This window comes from Canis lupus, chromosome 6, assembly GCF_011100685.1.
Source record: "Canis lupus familiaris isolate Mischka breed German Shepherd chromosome 6, alternate assembly UU_Cfam_GSD_1.0, whole genome shotgun sequence".
Classification (NCBI taxonomy): Eukaryota; Metazoa; Chordata; class Mammalia; order Carnivora; family Canidae; genus Canis; species Canis lupus.
In genome coordinates this window covers 27,234,855-27,248,893 of record NC_049227.1, presented here as the reverse complement: position 1 = coordinate 27,248,893, position 14,039 = coordinate 27,234,855, and the positions used below count along the sequence as shown (strand labels likewise).

The 14,039-nt window shown below is 50.9% G+C and overlaps 1 protein-coding gene and 1 long non-coding RNA gene across 2 annotated transcripts in view; one reads left to right on the top strand and one right to left on the bottom strand.

The window, feature by feature from the left end:
• The window catches only part of XYLT1 (xylosyltransferase 1), a 304,358-nt gene that overhangs the window by 48,543 nt on the left and 241,776 nt on the right, over positions 1 to 14,039 (top strand).
• LOC111096294 lies at positions 1,079 to 3,097 on the bottom strand. The gene is made up of 3 exons (XR_005360887.1): positions 2,666 to 3,097; positions 1,421 to 1,520; positions 1,079 to 1,278 (listed from the first exon to the last, which is right to left on the bottom strand). It is a non-coding gene; the product is annotated as an uncharacterized LOC111096294 (long non-coding RNA).

Sequence of the window (14,039 nt, the reverse complement as noted above, 5' to 3'; positions counted from 1 at the left end):
CATGGAGCCCTGTGTCCTGCTCTGTGCTGGATGTGGAGTCTGCTTGGGATTCTCTCTCTTTCTGCCCCTCCCCCTACTGGCACTTTGTCTCTCAAAAAAAAAAAAAAAAAAAAAAAAAAAAAAGGAATCCCCTTCTCTACCCTGGATACCCTGGAGGCTCCCAGCAGGGGTGGGAGTGGAGAGTGGGCAATGTCTGGGGACATTTTTGGCTGTCGTGACTTGGGGGGTGGCTACTTGGCAGCTAGTGGGTAGAGCCCAGGGATGCTGCTAACCATTCTCCAGTGCACAGGATAACCCTACAAAAAAAAAAAAAAAAAAAAAAAAGTTCTGGTCCAGAATGTCAGAATTGATGAGGTTGAGAAGCCCTGCCCTGCTCCTGTCATCTGCTTCCCTCCTGTCACCAAGTCACCACCACCACCTTGGCTTTCTGGTAGTTCCCCAAACATGCCAACCCCTGAATGATTTTCAGGGTCTTCACGCCTGCTGCTCCCTCTGCCTGGAATGTTCTTCCCCAAGGTGGCCTCCCCAGATCTCCAGGTTTCTGGTAGGCCTCCCCGGACCCTTTCTTTTCCTTCATTGTTCTTTTCCCTGTGTGCAGCTCTCCGTTTATCCCACAATCACCCCTTCATGCCCCTCTTCCCCACTGGCCTGTAAGATCCGTAAAGACTTGAACCATAGCTGTGTTGCTGTGTCCTTGGCTCCCAGGCCCTGACACCAAGCTCAGTCTATATTTGTTAAAGTCAGGGGACAAGGATTGGGGGAGGTTGACAGTGGGCTCATCCTCTCTTCTGAGCCTCAGTTTTGTCATCTGTAAAATGGGATGATGATCATCCCTTCCTGGTGGCTTGCTGTGTGAGGTCAGTTTCTGATGTGTAAACCAAGCATTGTACGTGCTGCCGGGCACATATCATTAAGCACACAATAGGCATAAGTGTTGGGGTGATTTTTTGCCCCCTGGGGGTTGGTCTGATTCCCTCGAACACCCAGTTTGAAGGCAGAGTGAAGAATGGTGGCACTGACCATGAACTGGGCACTTTTGCATTAAAGTGTTTATTAAATCCTCGCCCCCAGCCTCTTGCTTCCAGAACTCTGTTCTGCAGGTGGGGAAGGGCATCTCAGGGTGGGAACAGCTGAGCAGGTGGCGGGCCTGGCACTCACGCACATGCAGGTGGTCCAGCCCCAGTCTTCCCCAGGACACTAAGCTCCCCGTCTCTGACTTTCACCTCGCTCAGCAGAAATGTTCATTTTCTCCTTTCCGATTGCCTGTGCCGAGGTTTCCTGTGGTTACAGTCGGGCCAAGATGATGAGTCAGATGGAGTGGGGGAGTGGGGGCTGCCGTGGGAGCGTGGCCTGGCAGGGCAGGACAGTCATAAGGAGACCTGCCCACACACCCACCCCTTGTCCCGTGCCCAGGTCTTACCTTGTAAAGGTGACCCAGAGATGACATGGGGAGGCCAGTGCTGTTTAAAGAAAAGTTTCATCTTCCTCACGGTTCCCCTGGAAACTCAAGGCAGGGCTTCCTAGGGGAGAAACAGCACGTTCGGATCAGGAGGGAGGGGAAAGTCTAGGCTGGAGCCTTATTGGGGTTCCCAGAGGAAAGGCGAGGCAGGGCAGAGTGAATGGCTTGGGACTGGCTGGTCTGGATAATACCAGGGGGCTTCGGTTCTAAGGGTGGTCTCCAGCGGCCTGGTGTCTGCCCCGACGTGACTTAGAGCAGCAGAGGTACTGGCTTATGTGTGAGCTAGATAAGGTGGGAGTTGGGGCGGTGCCGGGTCCAGTCTAGGAATCGCCTGTTTTGTATACAAAATGTGTGTCCCTGGCCGACCCTTTGCTGTGTGTAAGAATTGGCTAGTCCTGGGAGGCCCCCCCGCCACTGCAGTGCCAGAGCCTTAGAAATACAGAAAACGAGAAAAGATATATGTCAATGTCATTGACCCCACGATGCCCGGATGCCAGCTGGACAAAGACAGAATTGAAGAAGACACAGTGAGAACAGCTCCCTTCTTTGCTCACGTGTGGCCACTGAGCATGACTGCTAGGGAGTCCCAGGAGGGTATAGAACCAGCCCTGGACCCCCAAAGTACAGAGGTGTGCGCTGGCAATACATATACGTATCTTGTCATCAGATGCCACCTCTTTTCTGACTAGAGCGTTGGGGCACAGCTAGGCCAACTGTGTCTGTGTGTTTCTGTGGGCTGTATGCAGTGAGTGTCTACTGTGTGTCAGGCTCTGGGCTAGGCGCTGGAGGTATAATGGTGAAGCCCATAGGCACATCCTCTAATCTCCTGGAGTTTATAGTTTAGTGGAGGAGACTGAGGTTCATTAGAGTGTGCAAGGGGTGGCCTGGACCAGTCTGAGGCACCATGGGAAGCCTTCTTGGAAAAGCGCCACCATAGCCGAGCTTGGAAGGGTGTTGTGAGAATGTTTGGTGTGGGCCAGAAGAAGGGGAAAGCAGGATTTAGCAGGCACCAAATGCATTTTTCTCCCAGCATTGAAGGCCCTGTGAACATCTCTGTGCCAAGAACCAGGACTGACCCCTCTTTTGAGTGTTCAAATCTGTCCTTCTGTGAGGTTGGGATACTTGGTGGGGTGTACTTTGCCTTATGGTGTATCTCTGCTTGAGAGATCCAGAGTTTTGGGGAAAAAGCGAGGAGTGTCACCATACCTGTTCACCCTGTGGCCACACTCAGCCCATGTGAGGCACTGGAGTCAGGTCCTGAACAGGTACAAATATAGTGAACACGGCTGGATTGTAAATCAGGTGTAGGATTTGACAAGTTATACATCTCTTCCTTCCTCCCTTTTCCCAACAGGACCATTAGGAAAACAACACCGCAGCTGGAGACACACCCCTATTGCAGTGTCTCTGGGCTGGGAAAGTAAATGTCATTGGATCTCCTTGGAGCTCCATCAGTTGGGCCACCTTCCAAGATGGTGGATGGTGGTTGACTGGGAGAACCCAAGGACGAGAAGAATTCCCAGCAGAGTTGGAAAGAACTTTGATTATTTCAATTCTCAAGAGCCTTCTCTGACTTCTCCCTTCCCTGCTCTGCCCAAGAAATGCTCATGTCAGACCGAGTCCTTCCCCCACTCCAGTCCTTGGTGTTTGTAAGATTGGAATTTGGTTGTCATGGCGTTTAATCTGTTTACATGGGTTTTATTCTGGTCTCTACACCATGGGCAGCGCGCGGTGGTTGAATCCAGGCAAAGTTAAGCTGGGGTTCTGGAACCCTTGGTGTGTGTGTATGTGTGTGTGCGCGCCTGTGTGCATGCGTGCTAGGACCACCTCACATGGGTATGAGTATTATGCCTTCCACACCTCTATACGTCTAAGGGTGCTATTCACGTATTTTTCATGTGAACGATTCCCTTAGATTTGGGCTGAACTGTAGCCCAGAGAACGTAAAGTCCACCTCACCAGCTGCAGGATCTGTGGATAACTTGATGGGGGGGCAGATTTGGGGGCCCAGAAAAGCCATCTTGCACGTACTTTTCACACACGCCCTTTAAGTCAAGTTGGCGTGAGATTAAGAGTCTCTGGGCGCCTGCCCATTGAAAACCTGATCTCTTGGGGCGGGGGGGTAAGATCTGGTTTCCCCTGCTGTGTCTCCCAAGAAGTGTGAAGGGGCTTTCTAAAAATAATGGGCCAGCAGAAAGAAAACATCCTTCCCACCTTGGGCCGCCTCGCCACCTACTGTTGAGAGCGGGGCTGAGTGTCAGCCGTGGATTTCACGATTTAACAGCTGGACTGTCTGTGCCCCCCACAGTCGGTAAGATGGGCCCCCTGCCCATCAGAGAGGCCGTCAGCATCAGGCTTTACTTCTTGGATGGTTTCTGGAGTGCCTGACTACGTTTTGAAGCCAGATAGGCACTGGGTCATCCTCCCAGGACAAAGCTATAGTGGGATGTTTTCATGGTTGCGCTCTTTTGACCGGAGCCGTCAGAGATTGGAGGTCTTGGAAAAGTCACCCTCTCAAGACGTGACCCTATAACTCAGAGCCAGCCAAGGAGCGTTTCGGCTGCTCTTAGAAGTGATTTTTCTCAATTCAGTGTCACGAGGCCTCCCGGCCAAAAGACTCCTTCAAAAAATAATAAACTTCCTTTCGTCGAGTGAAATGACAGGGATGCCTTATAAGCAATTTTTGGTGGCAGGACATTTTTAGCAGCCCAAGGTGAAGCTGCCAGTTCCTTGGAGAGTGAGACAATATAATTCAATTTGGATATAATATAATTAATTAATTGGGGAGCAAATTGCATTAAAGAGATAGCTCTTGGCCTTAACAGCACTCTTATCAGCAAACTAGTGCCGCGAAGGGGGTTATAATGCTGTTATTCCGGGTTTTATTATCAACATCAGCAGTAGCAGCTACAACTAATATTTTTTAGTTCCAATTTACGGCTCCAGGTGCCAGGTTGAGTGCTTGGCCTACGTGAGCCTGTGTTGGCCTCACCACCAGGCTGTGACGCATGCGCTGCTATGATCCGTGTCTAAGCGCAGGTTGGCTAACTTGCCCCCCAAGTCCTCCAGCCCATGAGGGCTGGGTTGCAGGGTTCAGACCCAGGCGTGGAGGTTCCCGGGCCCAGAGCAGGTCACGATTTTGGTTCTGCGTGTGGCACGGGCAAGGTAAACCCCATAGCAGCAAAGGCAAGCGGTGGGGCATTGTGGGGGGTCTGAGCTGGCCATTCCCGGTGTGGCCGGTCATTCTCTGTCCCCGCAGGACCTCCAAGCTGGACTCTGGTCGCCTCAGAGTCCCTGCAGGTCACCTGGTGACGTTCTGAGAGTTCCTTTGGAGTCCCTTGTCTGCAGCTAACACCCAACCTTACGCACACCCTTCAAATACCAGCGCTTGGCAGACAGCTGAGTACGTTCAGCGGGTATTCTCTCTCACTCTGCGACCGTCCCATCTTGTCTCCTCGCATGAGGAGCAAGGAAGGTAACTGTGGTTTAGAGCGTGCAGTCGTCATTGAGAGTCTGCCTGGACCCGAGGGAGCTTGAGGACTGTCAAGATACGGGGGGCCCGAGCCGCCAGGCCCCTTGAGTTCTTTGGTCTAACGTGTGTTTCAGCGTCATCTTTGTCTTCAAACTGCCGGCCTCTCTCCAGGCCCTTTCTTATTTTCTGCTTTCCAGTAAACTTCAAAATAGAATTAAATTGCAAGTTGGAAATGGACCTGTTACTCTTTCTAGCTCTGGAGGGGGAGGCTGGGGCGCACTTGGGCAGCTTCCTGCACTTTCTGTTCACTTTTAGAAGGCGGTTTGGAAGGAGGTCTTTGTAATTTTCATCTCTCTCTCTCTTTTTTTTTCATCTCAACTAAGGCTTTCTCCGCTTTTGATATGTGTCATTATGGGCAGATCCTTTGGCCCAGTTTCTAGAACTCAATTTGGGTCTTCGGTGCTGTCTAAATCTGGCCTCTGAACTCAGAACAAGCCTCAAAATGTCACAAGAGGGCCTCCTGAGGTCCCTTCCCCCCCAAAATCTAACATTTCTTATTTTTCTAGAAGCTAAAAACATACCAAACAAGAGTATCGTGCACCCCCCCCCCCCAAGCGGGTTTTGAATGAACTGGAGGGATGTTTCCAGTGTGAGGCTGGAAATCGGGTACATGGTGAGGAAATTTCGGAGTGAGCAATTGTGAGCATCCAGGTATGAAACTCAGGACTGAGTGTGGACCCCCCCCCACCCAAGGAAGCTGAGATTGCCTCCAGAGGGGCAGTGCTGTGACGCCCCAGAGGCTCTGGCTCCGTCGACTCCATGAGGATGTGTAATAACTTCAGATATACCACTGAGCACTTACCAAGTGTGCATCTCTGGGCCCAGTAAGGGCTTTAAAAAGCATGCTCCTGTTCATTCCTCTCAAAGAAATCGGCATGATTTCCATTGCACGGGGCAGGTAACTGAGGCTCTGAGAGGCTGAGTAGCTTGCTCAGGCTGGCGCAGCCTATAGGAGCAGATTCTGGATGCGAATGCAGACCTGCCTGATTCCCAAGGCCATAGGCCACACCGGACTCCTTATGGAGCTGGTTTCGGCTGGTGCCCCACAGATGGGTGGTGAGCAGGCAAAGGAAGGAATGAATAAGGGCAAGGGGCTCCAGTAACAAGAGTGACTTCTGGAAGTCTCTCTGACCCCTGCAGGAAGAGATACTCTGTGCTCCATTGTTGATTTTGCCTTGCATCCCCACACCCGGCCCAGGGCCTAGCATGTTCACTCCAAATAATTTCTCTTAAGGACACTGAATGCATGCAGAGAAGAAAAGGTCACTTCTTTTGTTTTCTTTTGAATGACCCATTGAGCTGGTCAGCACCTTCCTCTTTGTCCTAAAGGGCCTCCTGGTCCCTTTTGAGCCCCCCACCCCCACCCCAAGCTTCCGAGGGCTGTGGGAGAAGGTTGGAGGGAACACAGCTTCTCTTCTTCCCCTGGGCCTCCTTCACTCCACGCGTCTCCCCATCTGCTTTCCAGATGAGCAAATGACTCACCGGCTCCCCGCAGCTTTCTCAAACCTGCTTTTTGTCTTCCCCGCTCTCTTTCCTAATCTCTTGGGCAGAAGTCTTGGCTGCAAGAGATGGGAACCAACTCAGTCTAGTTTGAGCCCCAAGCGGGGAGTTTGGTGGCTCCCAGATGCTGGTTCACAAGGAGCCTAGGAGAGCCCTCACCGATGCACAGGGAGGGGACGTGGTCCCTTAATTAATTGAGGGAGGCTATTAATTGGGGGAGGGCCAGGGAGAGCGGGACAGTTTCGAGAATCAGCCGCGTGAGGGTGGAGCCTGTTGTATTCACCGCCATGCGTGCCTGAAACCGTTACAGCCGGCGCACGGTAGGTGCCCAGTAGATATTTATTGAGTGGATGGAGAGGTGAACGGGTGAGATCCTCGTCTGCATTGCCCTTCCACGTGGTTGGGAGGTAGCCGAGACAGGAAGGGGTATGAAAGAGCTCACGCTCATTGCACACCAGGGGCACCCGCAGGCGACAGCTTGCCTGCCTTGGTCTCAGCCCGGGTGTCTCGGCTTGCCCAGGCCCCGCAGCAGACAGACGTCTCCCGGTCCCTGCATCAGGCCGTCTCGCCTGATCACAGCAAGCCGTGGCCCCCGAGGAAGATGCCAGAAGCGGGGTTCACTGCCAAGGGTTCTCGAATGCCATCCCCGTGAATTCCGACTCCCCGGGGCTCCCAGCGGGTGAGAACAAGGGCTGGCTGTCACCGGGCCCCTGCTCCTTCTGGGTGGGGCGGTGCTGAATGGAAAGTCAGCCGCTCGGGCCTCGTGGCTTGGCCTCCGCGAGCAGGGATGTTTCATAAAGTCACTTTTCAAGGCCTTCTCCCTCCACCGGGCCTTGGCAGCCGCACCAACTCTCTAGAACTGAGCGGGCCTTGTGTCTGTTGGAAGAAAGACGTGAAAATGAGTTCTGGAACGGACTCAGGGCTCCGATTCCAGGAGAAACAGGGCAGCGTGTTGTGCCGCTGCCTGTGGCAGAGCCGACAAGCGGCACATTCATTCCCAGGCTGGAGTCGCCTCCCTCCGCGGCATCCGACCCCTGCTCTGCACCACCACGCCGTGGATCGACAGTGTCAGCAGCGTCGAGAGGTGGCTCGGGGTAGCAAGGCCGTGTGTTTAGCCAGGGGATCTCTGGATACCGATGTTCTGATCTGAGTTTCCCCTCCTGAAAGCTCTGTGCTTCTATTTGCTTTGGGTTCTGTGCGCATCGTCCCCCCTGGAGGTGTGCAAAGTGGTGGCCCTTGTATGGAGACGGGGCCGCGTGTCTTCCCTGGGGCAGCCCTCCGTGTACACATCTGTGCCTGTCTCTGTCATCTGTGCCACGTTTGTCCATATGTGTAGGCACATGTCTCGTGTGTGTGGACGCAACTCTGAATATTGTTTGTGTGTACGTTGCCGTGTGCATGTGTTCCTGAGAGAGACAAGCTGCCTGGATCAAGATCATGACCCTGTGACCTTAAGAGAACAAGTAAGCCTCAGTTTTCCTGCCTGTATGATGGGGCCGATAGTCGTCCCCACTTCATTAGGAAGGGTACATGAGACAACTCTTGGGCCCAAGGAAGCAGTTGATAGATGTTCGTTCCTGCTGCTATTACCGTTTTGACTGTGTGCGTGCGCGCCTTACTTCATGTTGTCAGCTTTGACAGGAATTGCGTCAGCTTCTTCTCTTGCTCTGTGAGGAAAAGATCCAGCACCTTGAGTGAGGTCTGAGGTGGAAAGAGCACCAGAGACTCTTGATCTCGCTGGGGCTGCTTGGCCTGTTCTGTCCCAGCTGGGCAGGGGAAGGGTTTCCATCCCTCTCGGGGCTCTGTATCCCCCCTCTGCTCACTCATGCTTGCCACCCTCCCCTGGAGCTCCCCTGCACACACACTCAAGATCTTTCTGAGGCCACTGAAGTTTCCCAAGAGGGCCTTAAAAAATTCTCCAGTCTGAGTTACAGACTCTCATCCCTCATCCACACAATGGATTCTCCTTACCCAGGCCTTGGTTTCTCAAGATGAGCCCAGTGTCTCAGGCTGGGCTTGAGCTCTGGAAGGCCAGGTCTCAATAGAGACCTTGTATCTGACATAGAGATGAGGGTGAGCAGTTCGTGGCTGGGCATCTGGGAAAGTGATGATGGCAAAGTGGTGAGAGGAGGGGCCCTGGGGACGAGTCTGGGGTCCAGACCCTGGCTCTGTAACTGACCATGTGACCTTGGGCATGTCCTTAGCTCTTTCTGAGCATCCCCTTTCTCATCTGCACGTGGCTACAGCTGCATCCGAGGCTGGATATGAGGATTAAAGGGGGTAATTCCCATAAAACACTCAGAGCAATGCCTGGTGTGTGGGGAGTAGTGTTAGTTGCTGTTGTCCTGGTCCATCTTCGTTTATCGTATTCATTAGTGAGAGGCCCTTCCTCTTGGAGCTGTGCTGGTGGCCATTCTGCACCAATATTTTATGTAGTAGGCCCTCATTAAGTGCATTGTGATGTATTCTATTACCATTCATTAAAAAATAAGATACAGTGAAAAAGACACCCAAGTACCTAGAATAAGGTTAGCTAAGTATCAGAAGAACTAAGCGATGGACTATCTCACCTTCCAGGAAGGTGTTCACCATCCCAGGGAAGGGACAGTAGCTTTCCAAGGAATTCCATGTTCCAAATCTCCCAAAGTGCCCACAAGTTTGGGTCTCATTTTTTTGTGCAGTTTATTTTGTATTTCCCTGTGTTCACTGTCTTTTGAAAACTTCACCCATGACCCAGCTTTCCAACCCAAAACCGTGTTCCCTCCTTCATCGTCTCTTCCGGATTGCTATATCCATTGTTTCTCTCTGTCTTTTTCATATCCACTAAATGCCATTTTGTAAACACCATTAAAGCCTTTTGAGGTCTCCATATCAATCATTCAAATTAGTGCATAGTTTTTGGTTGAGTTGATGTTTTTTCGGCGAATGCTGCGGTTTCTCTAGTGTTGAATGTTTAGATACTTTTGTTGTTATTCTAAACAAATAATGTCGTAAATATCTCTGAACCTACGGCTCTTCCCCCTGCCCCTGCCCTGATGACTTCCATACTAAATTTTCAAGCATGACGTAGGCGGCCAACACACATCGGACAAATACCAGGTGCCCCTAACTGTTGCGGAGGTTCCTGTGATAGGAACAACCATAGCAACTGACCCTTTGCTGAACAGTTAGGCCAGTCGCTCTCCCGAGTGCTCAGTGTGGATTCTTATATTTTAATCCACCCAGGTCCTTGAGATGGAGATGTTACGTTATCATTCCTGTTTTACAGGTGCGGAAACTGAGGCAAAAGAGAAGTTAAATGACCTGCCCAGGAGCATAGAGAGGGGATGTTAAAGGAGGTCACTCATTCCCTCGTAATTCCATCACCAAGCTCAAAGTTGTCCTGGCCAGTTCTTGGGGAAAATCATAAGCGTTCCCACCATGTAAACTTAGAAACGCTGAATATAGGCCCATAAGTACATCTCTGCATATAAAGTCAGGCAGTAATTGAACTTCTGCAGGAAATCCCTTCTGACTTTTCATGAAGACACCTCCATGCTGTACCTCTCTGGGCAACCGCCAGGCAGCCTAGGGCGTGGTTTGAGCCCTCTCCCCTTGCTTCTCGGGTCTCCTCCTCTGAGACATCCCCCCACCCCACTCCAAGGACCCGGCGTCCCTGTACATGATGGTCTTCCTCCCCGTGTTCCCAGCTATTCTCCAAAAGCACTCATCCTTGCTGAGGTTGAGTTCAATATGGAATTCATTCCAGAGAATTCATTCCATTCAAGGACTCACGCCCAAGAATTGACTCTGAAGAATATGTATGGTAGGAGAGAGAGAGATTGCCTAAGAGAGAGGACTGGATGATGGCATCCCCACACTTGAAACTTTGCTGTGGCTTCTTGCTGCATTCAGAATATAATCCCAGTGCCCCCCACCCTACCCCTTACACCTCCTGACTCTCCCCACCATTCAGCTTCGTGGCCATTGACATGTTCCTGGCATCTCTCCAGTCAAGCCCAACTGGCCTGCTCTCTGTTCTGCATTCCCAGGCTCTATCCTTCTTGGCACCAGATGGCTCGTGGCCCTGCATGAGCCTCCTTCCCTCTGCCAGGGGGGTTGGCCTCCTCCTTCCGTCTCAGATCAAGTCCTGCTGGCTATCCTTATTCTCTTAACTCCATACCTTGTTTCTTTCAAGTGTATCTCTTACTACAAGCTGGCTTTATAGACAGGGTGCCTGTTTGGCTGCTTGACTGTGTGCCCCCCCCCCCCCCACTGGTCTGTAATTCGAGGAGGGCAGAAGGCACCGTATCTGTGTGATTCTCAAAGGCACCTAGCACCTAATGCAGTGCTGGCATGGCATGCAGCGAATGCTCAATGTCACCCCAGCACCTGTCTTTCCCACCCATACGAGTGTAGACTGGGAAGGCTGAGGGAGCCAGGGGAGTTTGAGGCAGTGGTCTCCTGTTGCAGAATGACCATGAATCCCAGAGAGGACCAGTCAACTCTGTGGCAGCCATTGGGAAAATTTATTGGCTTGGGTCTTTGGTGCTTGTATGTAAAAGCACAGTGGTTCTGTTTTCTCAGAGAAATATTTGCTTTATCTCTGACAGTGTGTATTTTATTGGAACCGAGCAGGAGGATGTTGTTGACCTGAGATGTGAACACCTAGTTTCCAAAGAGACTCTGTCAATGGCTTAAAATTAATAAAGGCTCAGCGGGGGTGGGGTGGGAAGGGAGGGGGGCATTGGGAAACTGCTGCCTTTTTGCTGTGGGGACGCCACCGCATTTCTTTCAGAGGTAGGTTAAGGGGATGAAAATCTGAATTGGCATATCTATAAACAAGTTATTACTTCAGCTGGGAGATAATTTGTCGAGAAAATGCCATTATTTTCCCAATCTAGGTCTCTCGGAGTGTGTGGCCGGGGCACGATGCTGGCTGCTGCTCTTGCATGTAGATGCTGAGAAGTCACCAAGTGGGAGAATGAACTTCAGGTTAAAGCCTGTTTGTTCTTAAATAAATTGAGTTTTCTGTTTTCCACAGTGTAATGAAAAGAGAGAAGGGCTTCCCCTCCTGTTTTCAGTGATGGGTGCCTGCAGCTGCTCATACCTCTCCCTCAAATCCCCAGAGCAGCAGCAGAACCTCCAGGGACTCTCATTCTGTTTAGAATGACAGGGGGGGACTCAGGTCTTCAGTCCTCATGGGGCGGGGACTCAGAAAGGGTTGTGAGAATCTCACCTCCTGGCTCCATGCTTTCCTGACACCTCGAAGAGATTGTCTGTTACGGGCTGAACTGTGTCCCCAAGAATGCTTATGTCGAAGTCCTAATCCTCATGCCTTGGAATGTGACCTTATCTAAAAAGAGAGTCATTGCAGGTATCATTAGCACGGGTGAGGGGTAAGGTAGGCCCCTAATCCGGTATGACTGGTGTCTTTATAAAAAGGGGTAAATTTGGATACAGGCACCCATACAGGGCGGATGCCATGTGAAGATGAAGGCAGATAATGGGGTGATGCTTTTACAAACCAAGGAATGACAGAGATTGCCAGGAAACAACCAGATGCTAGGAGAGCATGACATAGGACAGACCTTCCCTGCCAGCTTCAGAAGGAGGCCACCCTGCCAACACCCAGATCTCAGACTTGTCCGCCCCATCCAAGAGGCTCAGTTGACCCACCGTCCACCGCCTGCCCAAATAAAGACCCACTCATATCCACGAATCCACCCCTGTGCTCTGGGAAGATCCTTAAGTCTACCTGTGACTACCCTTTGCACTTCCCAGAAGCCCAATCTGCCTTGTGTTGTTTGAGCATAGGTACCAGCACCCCCCTGAGAGTGCAAACCTCAGAAAGGGAACCAGACCTCTCTCTATAACCTGCTTCCAGCAGAGGCTTAATCAGTGCTCGTTTGGTTCATTAGATTCATCGATTATGACCTCTGAGACCTGTCCACTTCTTGTCTGTATCTTTCCAGAGTTTTTGCCTCTTGCCTCATTAGTCCTTTGGTGAACATCTGCTTTTTAACCTCTATGCATCCTATGCGGATCCAAGATCTTTTATATTCTGTAAATAAAGACTCAAGGATGTAACAGAGCACAGCACATAAAGTGCTCTAGAAAAATGGTAGTGATGACGGATCCTCTTGTTTGAAGGCTTGAAGACTGCAGTGAACTAGAGGCAAAGGTTCCTCTCCAGCATTCTCATTTCCCAGCTGGGTATCCTTAAGGAAGTCACTTAACCTCTCTGAACTCTGGTTCTCCCATCTGTAGGGTGGCAGCGATTGACTTTTCCACCTCATGCGTTGCTAGGGTACCAGAGGATCTGTGAGGGAAGCTCTTGACAGCAATAGAACAGAGGTCACAGACACAAGATCCATATAAAACACGAGAAGGATGTGGGTATGGTGGGAATCATGGTGAGCTCTAAAAAGGAGGCATCCCATCGGAAGAGGGTTCGTGGGAGGGTGGGTCTATGGGGTTCTAGATACTCAGAATTTTTAATGGAAGCCAAAAAGGCAGATAATCATGATAGGTCTTCTAATGTTATCTCAGATGTTTTTGAGCACCCTGAAGGCCATGCAAAACAGGTGTATGGACCATTTCTGGCCCCACAAGATCCCATTTGGTGGCTTCTGCTATAGAATTTGATATAGGTAGGGGTTGGTGGCTTCCTTTCTGTTACCCAAACCTGCTGGTCGAAGGATACTCTTCCAGAACTCTGTGAAGAGCAAAAATTAATACTGGTCAAGCAAAAGTTAGGTTGTCACCTTCTCCAGGAAGCCTTCCCTGATCTCATCCCCCACCCATTTGGATTAGAGCAGAGGTTGGCAAGCCTTTACTTAAAGGACCAGATAGTAAATGTTTCAGATGTTGATGGCCATTCAGCCTCTTTGGCAACTACTCAACTCTGTGTCTGCCATGCAGAGCGGCTACAGATGATATGTAAGTGGTGGGTGTGGCTGCGTTCCAATAAAACTTTATTTACAAAAACAAGCCACCAGTCTGGATTTGACTATTGTAGTTGACTGACCCCCGAGTGAGATGCCTCTTTTACATTATATACTCACATCCAGAACTTAGTCCCTTCCAAGTAGTCTATTACTACAGCTAAGAATAAAAACAAAAAACAAAACATTAATTGAGCACTTACTGTGTGCCAGGAGCTATTCTAAGCCCTCCTTTGCATTTACTCAGTTCTCACAGTGAGTTTATGTGGAAGGTCCCGCTGCTGTTCCCATCTCACAGGTGAGGGGATTGAGTCTCCGAGAGGTCGAGCAACTTGCCTAAGGTCACCCAGCTAATAAAGGCAGAGCTGAGCCTCCTGGCGGACTGCCAGTGAAGTCAGGTTTTTGTCAGTTATTATAAAAATCTGTTGAAAATCTCCACTTCTCGGGCTCATCCAGCGGACCTGGTGTGTCTTCGGCGCCCGGCACCGGGACTGGCTCGAAGGATGTGCTCAGGAGTCACTGAGTGAGTGACAGGCAGTTTCAGGCTTTGCAGACCTCTCCAGGGGAGAGGTAAAAATACTGATTTGCAGCCATTTCCAAATAGACTGTGACCATCCGTCTG